Below are 8,146 nucleotides of genomic sequence, written 5' to 3'. Positions count from 1 at the left end.
TCTTGATCATATGCTACCTCTTGAAATGGTTGAACATTAACCATTTCCTTTTGGTACAGTGACTCTGTGTATTCCTTCCATCTTCTCTTGGTTGTTTTTTTTTGTACAGTATTTTCATTTTGTTATAAAAATGCACACACAACAAAGATTATCAGGGAGTCATTTCTTGGTTCTGCTTGCATTCAGCACTTGCTCTTGAGCAGCTTTCTTGGCTTTTACCATCTCCACGAGTTCCTTGTATCGCTTCATGCAGTCTTTCTTTGCCCTTCCAGGCATGGCTTCTGCTATTTTCTCCCATCTTTCAGGTATATTTACTGGGTATGTTTTCAAAGCTTGTTCCAAAAGCGTCTGCTCTTCTGTTGTCCAAGGGGTGATATCTGTGCATGGACCTGCTTCAAACCGTTCTGAAGGTGTTGAATTGTCTGCTTGTGGTACCACTCCATGTTCCTTTTTAAATTTATCAAAAGCCTTCTTGTTTATATCATCTTTTTGATGAGGGTCAAGTTTTTGGAGACTCTTTGCTTTGTCAAAAACATCTTTGGCAGTTCTCTTGACTCCAGAATAAGAATGTATGTTCATGTAATTGGCAATGACTTCCCACCTTAAATTTGTTCCAGCAGGGAAGAGGTTCACAGCTTTAATGAGTAACTGCAGATCATCTTCAGACCAATTTTTACCACCATTTCCATGTCTGCCAGCTGATTTCTCAGCATTCTTAGATGCTTGTCGCATACGAACCTCTTTTTCTGTTCTAATTTGTTCATTTATCTCTTCTATCTGTTTTTCCAGAGCAGCCTTTCCTACTTCTTTTGTAGATGATATGAGTGTTTCATTCAAGCACTGCAAGCTTGCTAGTTCAAGTTGATCACAAAGTTTTTTCCACTTCTTCCATCATCTTAACTCGCTCCACCTCATTGTTAGAAAAGTGATTCCAGGTCTTGCATGAATTTCGAAGTTTCTGTCTTTCCCTCTTAATGGCTTTTTTTTCTGAATATCTTTCTCCTTCTTCGCCAATAATGCTTGCTATCTAACTTCCTCTTCTTCTTTCTCTTTAGTTATCGGAGCAGCTTCTAATTCAGCTTGTCTTTGCTTTTCTTTAGCTTCTTGTTCCTTTCGTTTGGCTTCTGCTTTTGCTTTCTTCTCTGCTTCTTTCTTGGGTTTTTCTTCTTCCTTGAATTTTTTTATTCTTGGATCACAGCTATATGCATTATCAACCAGTGTCCTTATTCTGTTCATTTCTTCTTTTTCCCATTGTGCCCTTGTTGCTCTATTCTGCTTTTCAATCCATTTTCTCTCATCACGACATTCTGCTTTTTCTTTTTCTTCTTCATCTAAATGAGAAAACTCTCTCCACGAATCAAAATTATACCAGAAGGAATAAAATGCATCTACATCTTCAAATGATGAATTCGTATCACTAAGTTTAGGAAAGACTTTTTTATTTGACCACCTGGAATTCCTTTCAAACACGGGGGAAAACGCTTCGAAGAAATTGTCTTTTGGTTCACTTTTGGAAGGAAATAAATTATCAGAAGTAGGATCTACTCTGTTAAATGCTCATCTTTTCACTGGATCAGACAACATTTCATAAGCTTTCGTTATGCAGGTGAAGTAGTCGTTATCCCCTTCTTTAATGGGCTCTCCAGCGGCTTTCCGTTTGTCTGGGTGATGTTTTAAAACCATTGCTTTATGAGCTGCTTTGATCTGTCTCTGTGTGTGTAGCTTTGTATCTTACATGGCCAAGTCCAAGAACTGCATAATGATCCTGGTTCTTCCAGTCTTTAGGATCAAGTGTTTTCAACATGGGAAATTCTTCTAACTGCAATTCTTCATCTTCGGATTCCTCGGATAACTCTTTCTTATCCTCCAGTTCCCGAGGTCAGAGCATAGGTGATGGCGGTGCCTTGGCCGTCCGCAGTGTTCGGTAGGAGCAGCATGATGGCGCCAGGACTAGCACGATGTGGTGGTTCTCGTCCCAGGCGAACAGAGTTTAGCGTTTCCCTTCGGCTCTATCATCCCATCCGAGCCTATTACGCCGCCCAAAAACCGGTGCATGGAGACGCTCAATCCCTTCCATCTTCTCTTGATGCTTTCAGCATCATTCAATAATTTTGCCAGATAATCTTTCAATAACCAAGTCGAGGCTTGGATTTTTTTCTTCAGTTCCCCCAGCTTGAGAAATGCTGAGCGCGTTCTTCCTTTTTGGTTTTCTGACTCCCGATGTTTGCACGTTTTGTTGTAATATTTGGCTTTAACTTCTCCAGCTGATCTTTGAAATTTTCTGTTCCGCTCTCGGACCTCCTCATTCCTTCCATTGGCTTTAGCATCTACGCTGGAGAGCAAGTTTCAGTGTCTCTTCTGACATCCATTTTGACCTTTTCCTTCTTTCTTGTCTTCTCAATAACTTTTTGTTTTCTTCCTGTATGATGTTCTTGATGTCATCCCACAACTCTTCCGGTCTTCGGTATTTAGTGTTTAATGTATCAAATCTCTTCTTCAGATGATCTCTAAATTCAGGTGAGATATATTCAAGGTTATATTTTTGCTCTCATGGATTTGTTTTCATTTTCTTCAGCTTCAGTTTTAATTTGCATATGAGTAATTTTTGGTCTGTTCTACAGTCTGCCCCTGGCCTTGTTTTCACTGATGGTATGGAGCTTTTCCATAGTCTCCTTCTGCAGATGTAGTCAATTTGATTTCTATGTATTCCTTTGGTGAGGTCTGTGTGTATAGTTTTTATTGTTAGGTGCTGTTAAGTGAATTCCAACTCATAGTGACTCTATGCACAACTATTAACACTGTCTGATCTTGTGAAATCCTCACAATTGTGGTTATGTTTGAGCCCATTGCTGCTACAACTGTGTCAATCCATCTCATTGGGGTTCTTCCTCTTTTTCTCTGATTCTCCACTTTACCAAGCATAATGTCCTTCTCTAGGGAATGGTCCCTTCTGATAACATGTCAGAAGTATGAGCTATGAAGTCTTGCCATCCTGGCTTCTAAGGAGCATTATAGCTGAACTTCTTCCAAAACACATGTGTTTGTTTTTCTGGCAATCCATAATACTTTCAATGTTCTTCTTCGACATCATAATTCAAATGCATTTATTCTTCTCTGGTCTTCCTTATTTACTGTCCCAACTTTCACATCATATGATGCAATTGAAATTACCATGGCTTAGGTCATGCATACATTAGTACTCAAAGTGACATCTCTGCTCTTTAACATGTTAGAGAGACCTTTGGCAGCAGGTTTACCTAGTATAATTCATCTTTTAATTTCTTGACTCCTGCTTCCATGAGTGCTGATTGTCAATCCAAGCAAAATAAAGTCTTTGACAACTTCAATCTTTTCTCCATTTATAATGATGTTATTTATTGATCCAGTTGTGAAGATTTTCATGTTCTTTACATTGAGATGCAATCTTTACTGAAGGCTGTAGTCTTTAATCTTCATCTGTAAGAATAACTAAATCCTCATCACTTCCAGCAAGCAAGTATGTGTCACATGCATGTTGTAGGTTATTCATGAGTCTTCCTTCAATCCTGAAGCTACATTCTTCTTTAGAACCACTTTACACTCTTAATGACAACCACAAAGAGGATTTCTTTAAGTGGGTTTTACTTGTCAATATTTATCAAACTAGAAGTTAAAACTGAAAAAAAAAATAATAAAAAGAGGAATATGTAAAAACATATTCCATTAGTCATCAAAGTAGCATCATAACATATGTAGTCTCTGGAAAACTACACTGTACACTCATGAGAGAATGAGAAAGAAAAAGGCAAATGATGTCTTCATATTACAGTGAAAACAGTTTGATGCCATAGACCCTCAGACAAGTTCTTGAAGATTCTCGGATTTCTCCAGACAATTATACTTTCAACTCAAAACTTTTGTTTCAAATAAATCATGACATTTGGTGGTCTACAGGGAGGGAAAAAAAGGAAGGGGGGGAATTAGATGTATAGGATACACTCAGAAGGGTTATATGTTGCAGTGCCTCTGTACCTAGTCAGTGAATCTAGACATATAAAAAAGGGAGCTCCCACTGAGTTGTTCATTCAGAATCATAGTGACCCAATAGAGCAGAGTAGAACTGTCACTTTATCTTTCCAAGACTGTAAATCTTACAGAAGCAGAGTGTCTATCTTTCTGCTGGATTCATACTGCTTACCTTTTGGTTATCAGCCCAATGCTTAACCTACTGCACCACCAAGACTCCTGTAGGAGCTCTCACTAGAAGGCTGAATTCGTGCCCAGAAGATTGCAAGACTATCTAGTCAGCATTTCTCTACTGTGATATGAAGACCATTCCATCAGAATCAATAAATATTTAAATAGCAGAAAACTGGGATTTATTCCAGCTCAACTGAAGCAGGATATTGGAAAGGGAGTACAGGAATTTTCTTTTAAAATAATATCTCCAAGTGCATCTGTTGCTCAATATAATCTGGTGACCATAGATATATGAGCCTCAGGCTACACTTGAAATACTACAAAATGTACATGAGATATGACTGCACCATGTATCAACTGGCTCTAGCTTGGCATGTACAGAATGATTCAGTGCCTCTGGAAGAGTTTACCACTTCGGTTAAGATATTTTAGGGTTCCTCCAAATAAATCCACACAGCAGTCCTTTCGTCTAAAAACTCTGGTGGTGGTCATCGTGGTTGTGCACTGTGGAGTCAGTTGTGATCCATAGCAACCCTTTGGATAGTTTCCGAAGCTGCAAGTCTTCATGGGAACAGAAAGCCTCATCTTTCTCCCACTGAAAGGTTGGTAGATTCAAACTACTGACCTTGTGGTTAGCAGCCTAGCTTGTAACCCACTATGCTACTAGAACTCCTTAGTCTAAAACAGAGGTGGAAAAACTGGAAAAAAATTCAATAATAAAGATAAATACATGAAGTCACAGCACTTTCAATTAATCAGGACTTTTAAATTGACGATTATGTCAGCAAAAAGGGCATACAGAGTACTTTCTACAAGAATTAAGACTGACCTTTCTGGATGGGCTTTATTATTGTTTTAATTTTGAGTTTCATCAGCAAATTTTCCTGCATGCAAAATTATAGTCAGTCTATAAAAGTGTTAACTTACTCTTGCAAGCTATTTGTTTGACCACTTGAGGGGTGTGCGGGGGAAGAAGGAAAGGGATGGGGGGAATAAATCTCTCTAAAGTAGCAAATCATTCAGAAAATCAATCAATCAAATCTTCACTATCAGGAAAGCAAGCAACTTTCTTTTATTCCAGGCTTTTCTCTCTAATCATCACAGGGGCTTTCAGTGATTCCTGCTGTGAAACACAAGATTTTGAAGCCCAATTAAATATGTAGTCAAATACAAAAATGCAGACTCTTTATTCTAACACAGCTACTGCATTAAATACAACAATGGGTGAGATTTATGTAGTACCAATTGAAATTTAAAACATTTTACACCCTGGGGTTTTTAAAATAGTGTGGTTAATACTTGGCACCTTAATGATTCAAGAGATGAAAAATGGCCTTATGTGTAGGTGAAATAGGTGGCCACCTACACAGTGTTATTTAAAATGTGCCAAAATGTCTGCTTGCCTCTTAAATATCACACATAGTTCTATTAGCCTAACATGTGGAAAGTGATTTACAGTTTGCAAAGCAATTTCACATAATTACCATATTTAATTCCCACAACAGCCCTGGGATAGGCATTATCATTCCCATTTTACATAAAAGAAAATTGAGTCTAATAAGGAAGGAGAGAAAAAAGGATTTGTGTTTGAAGCACTTAGTATGTAAGCCACTTTTCACACATGATTTATTATAATTTTATAATTCTATGTTGTTGTTGCTATGTGCCTTTGAATCTTATCAAAACTCACAATAACTATGTACAACAGAATGAAACACTGCCCAGTCCTTGGCCAACTTCACAAAACTTTACTATGAGCCTATTATTGCAGCCACTGTGCCAGTTCATTTCTGAGAGTCTTTCTGTTTTGTTGATTTTGTACTTAACCAAGCATGATGACCTTCTCCAGGGATTGGTTCCTCCTGTGATACATCCAAAGAATATGATATGGAGTCTCATTAACCTTGCTTCTGAGGAGCATTGTTCTCTACTTCTTCCAAGGCAAATTTATTGGTTCTTCTGCTAGTCCAAGACATATTCAGTATTCCTCAACAACACCGCGCTCAAAATTCATCAGTTCCCTTTGGCCTGCCTTACTCATTGTCTAGCTTTTACATGCATGACCCATGAGTACTGGTGCTTTCTGTAAGATAAGCAATAGATTGCTAATCAAAAGCTCTGTGGTTCAAACCCGCCCGTTGCTCCTTGAAAACTCTTTACAGGGTCGCTATGAGTTGGAACCAACTCTCAGCACCATAATATTGAATATTAAAGTATGCGGAAGAGCACCTGAATTGTCAGATATAGTGCCAGAAGACAAACTCCTCAGGTGGGAAGGCACTCAAAATACCACTAGGAAAGAGGTACCTCCTCAAAGTAGAGTTCCCCTTGATGACACAAATGGAGTACAGCTTTTGGTAATTTCATTTGCTGATGGAGCAAAATTCAAACTGAGGAAAAAATGCTGCAATCACAAATTAATAATTGTAACATGGGAGGTACAAAGTATGAATCTAAGAAAATTGGAAATTTTCAAAAATGAAATGGAATGTGTCAACATAAATATCCTATGCATTGTTGTTGTTGTTGTTAGGTGACATTGAGTCAGCACCGACTCATAGTGCCTCTATGCACAGCAGAACCAAACACTGCCCAGTCAGTCATGTGCCAAGCTAGCAATAATTGCTACATTTGAACCCAATGCTTGCTGCCCCTTTGCCAATCCATCTTATTGGGTATCTTCCCCTTTTTCTCCAGTACTCCATTTTTCCAAACATGATATTCTTTTCCAGGGGCTGGTCCCTTCTGATAATATATGTCTAAAGTATGAGAGACAAAGTCTGGCTATACTGGTCTCCAGGGAGTATTATGTTATACTTCTTCAAATACAGATTGGTTTGTTCTTTTGGCAATCCATGGTACTTTTAATATCCTCCTCCAATACCCCAGCTCAAATGCATCAATTATTCTATGGTTTTCCTTATTGACTGTCCAACTTTCGCATGCATAGTGGTTTATGGCTTGGCTAAGGTGCACCTTAGTCCTCAAACTGACATCTTTGCTCTTGAACACTTTAAAGAGGTCTTATGCAGCTGATTTATCTAATGCAATACAGCATTTGATTTCTTCGTTGCTGCTTCCATGAGTGTTGATTGTTGATCTGAGCAAAAAGAAGTCTTTGAAAACTTCAATCTTTTCTCCATTTATATGGATGTTATTTATTGGTCCAGTGGTGAAGACATTTGTTTTCTTTACATTGCTGTGCAATCCATATCAGGCCTTTGCACATTTCATTATAATATGTGACTTTGTCTTGTTGAGCTGTCTTTTGAAATTTTCTATGTAGCTCTTTTACCTTCCCATTTCTTCCATTTGCCTTAGCACATCTATGCTGCAGATCAAATTCCAGAGTCTCTTCAGACATCCATTTAGGATTTTTTCTTCTCTCATGGCTTCTGAATGTCCTTTTGCTTTCTTCCTGTATGAGGTTTTTGATGTCAGTCCACAGCTTTTCTGATTCTCAGACTTTAATGTCTAATGCATCAAATCTGTTCTTGATATGACCCCTAAATTCAGGTAGAGTATGTTCAAGGTTGTAGTTTGGCTCTCGTGGACTAGATTTATTTTTCTTCAGCTTCAGCCTGAACTTGCATATGAGCAAATTCTGTTCCTCAGTCTGCCCTTGGCCTTGTTTTGATGGATGATATGGCACTTTCCCACCAAGATGAGCAAGGAAACATTAAAACTATGAAGAAACTGACAGAAAATAACACAAAAACATGAACTCAGAACAGGAATGCATGCAGAACAAAGAAACCAGCAGCACCACAAAAAACAAACAAGGAATCAAAATGACAGCAACTAATTCATACCTATCTATAATTATACTGAATGTCAACAGATTAAAAGCACCAGGAAAGAAATGGGGTGTGGAAGAATAGATAAGAAAACAAGATCCTTCAATATGCTGTCTGCAAGAGACACACTTAACCCACAAAGACAAAAACAGACTAAAAGTTAAAGGATG

The 8,146-nt window shown here is 38.2% G+C and overlaps 1 pseudogene; it reads right to left on the bottom strand.

The window, feature by feature from the left end:
• Positions 1–159: 159 nt before the first annotated feature.
• On the bottom strand, positions 160–1,937 carry LOC102825487 (annotated as a pseudogene).
• Positions 1,938–8,146: the final 6,209 nt, after the last annotated feature.

Source organism: Chrysochloris asiatica, unplaced genomic scaffold (genome assembly GCF_000296735.1).
Source record: "Chrysochloris asiatica unplaced genomic scaffold, ChrAsi1.0 scaffold00051, whole genome shotgun sequence".
NCBI classification, from domain to species: domain Eukaryota; kingdom Metazoa; phylum Chordata; class Mammalia; order Afrosoricida; family Chrysochloridae; genus Chrysochloris; species Chrysochloris asiatica.
Note: the sequence above shows the minus strand (reverse complement) of the source record. Positions and strands in the feature narration are given on the sequence as shown.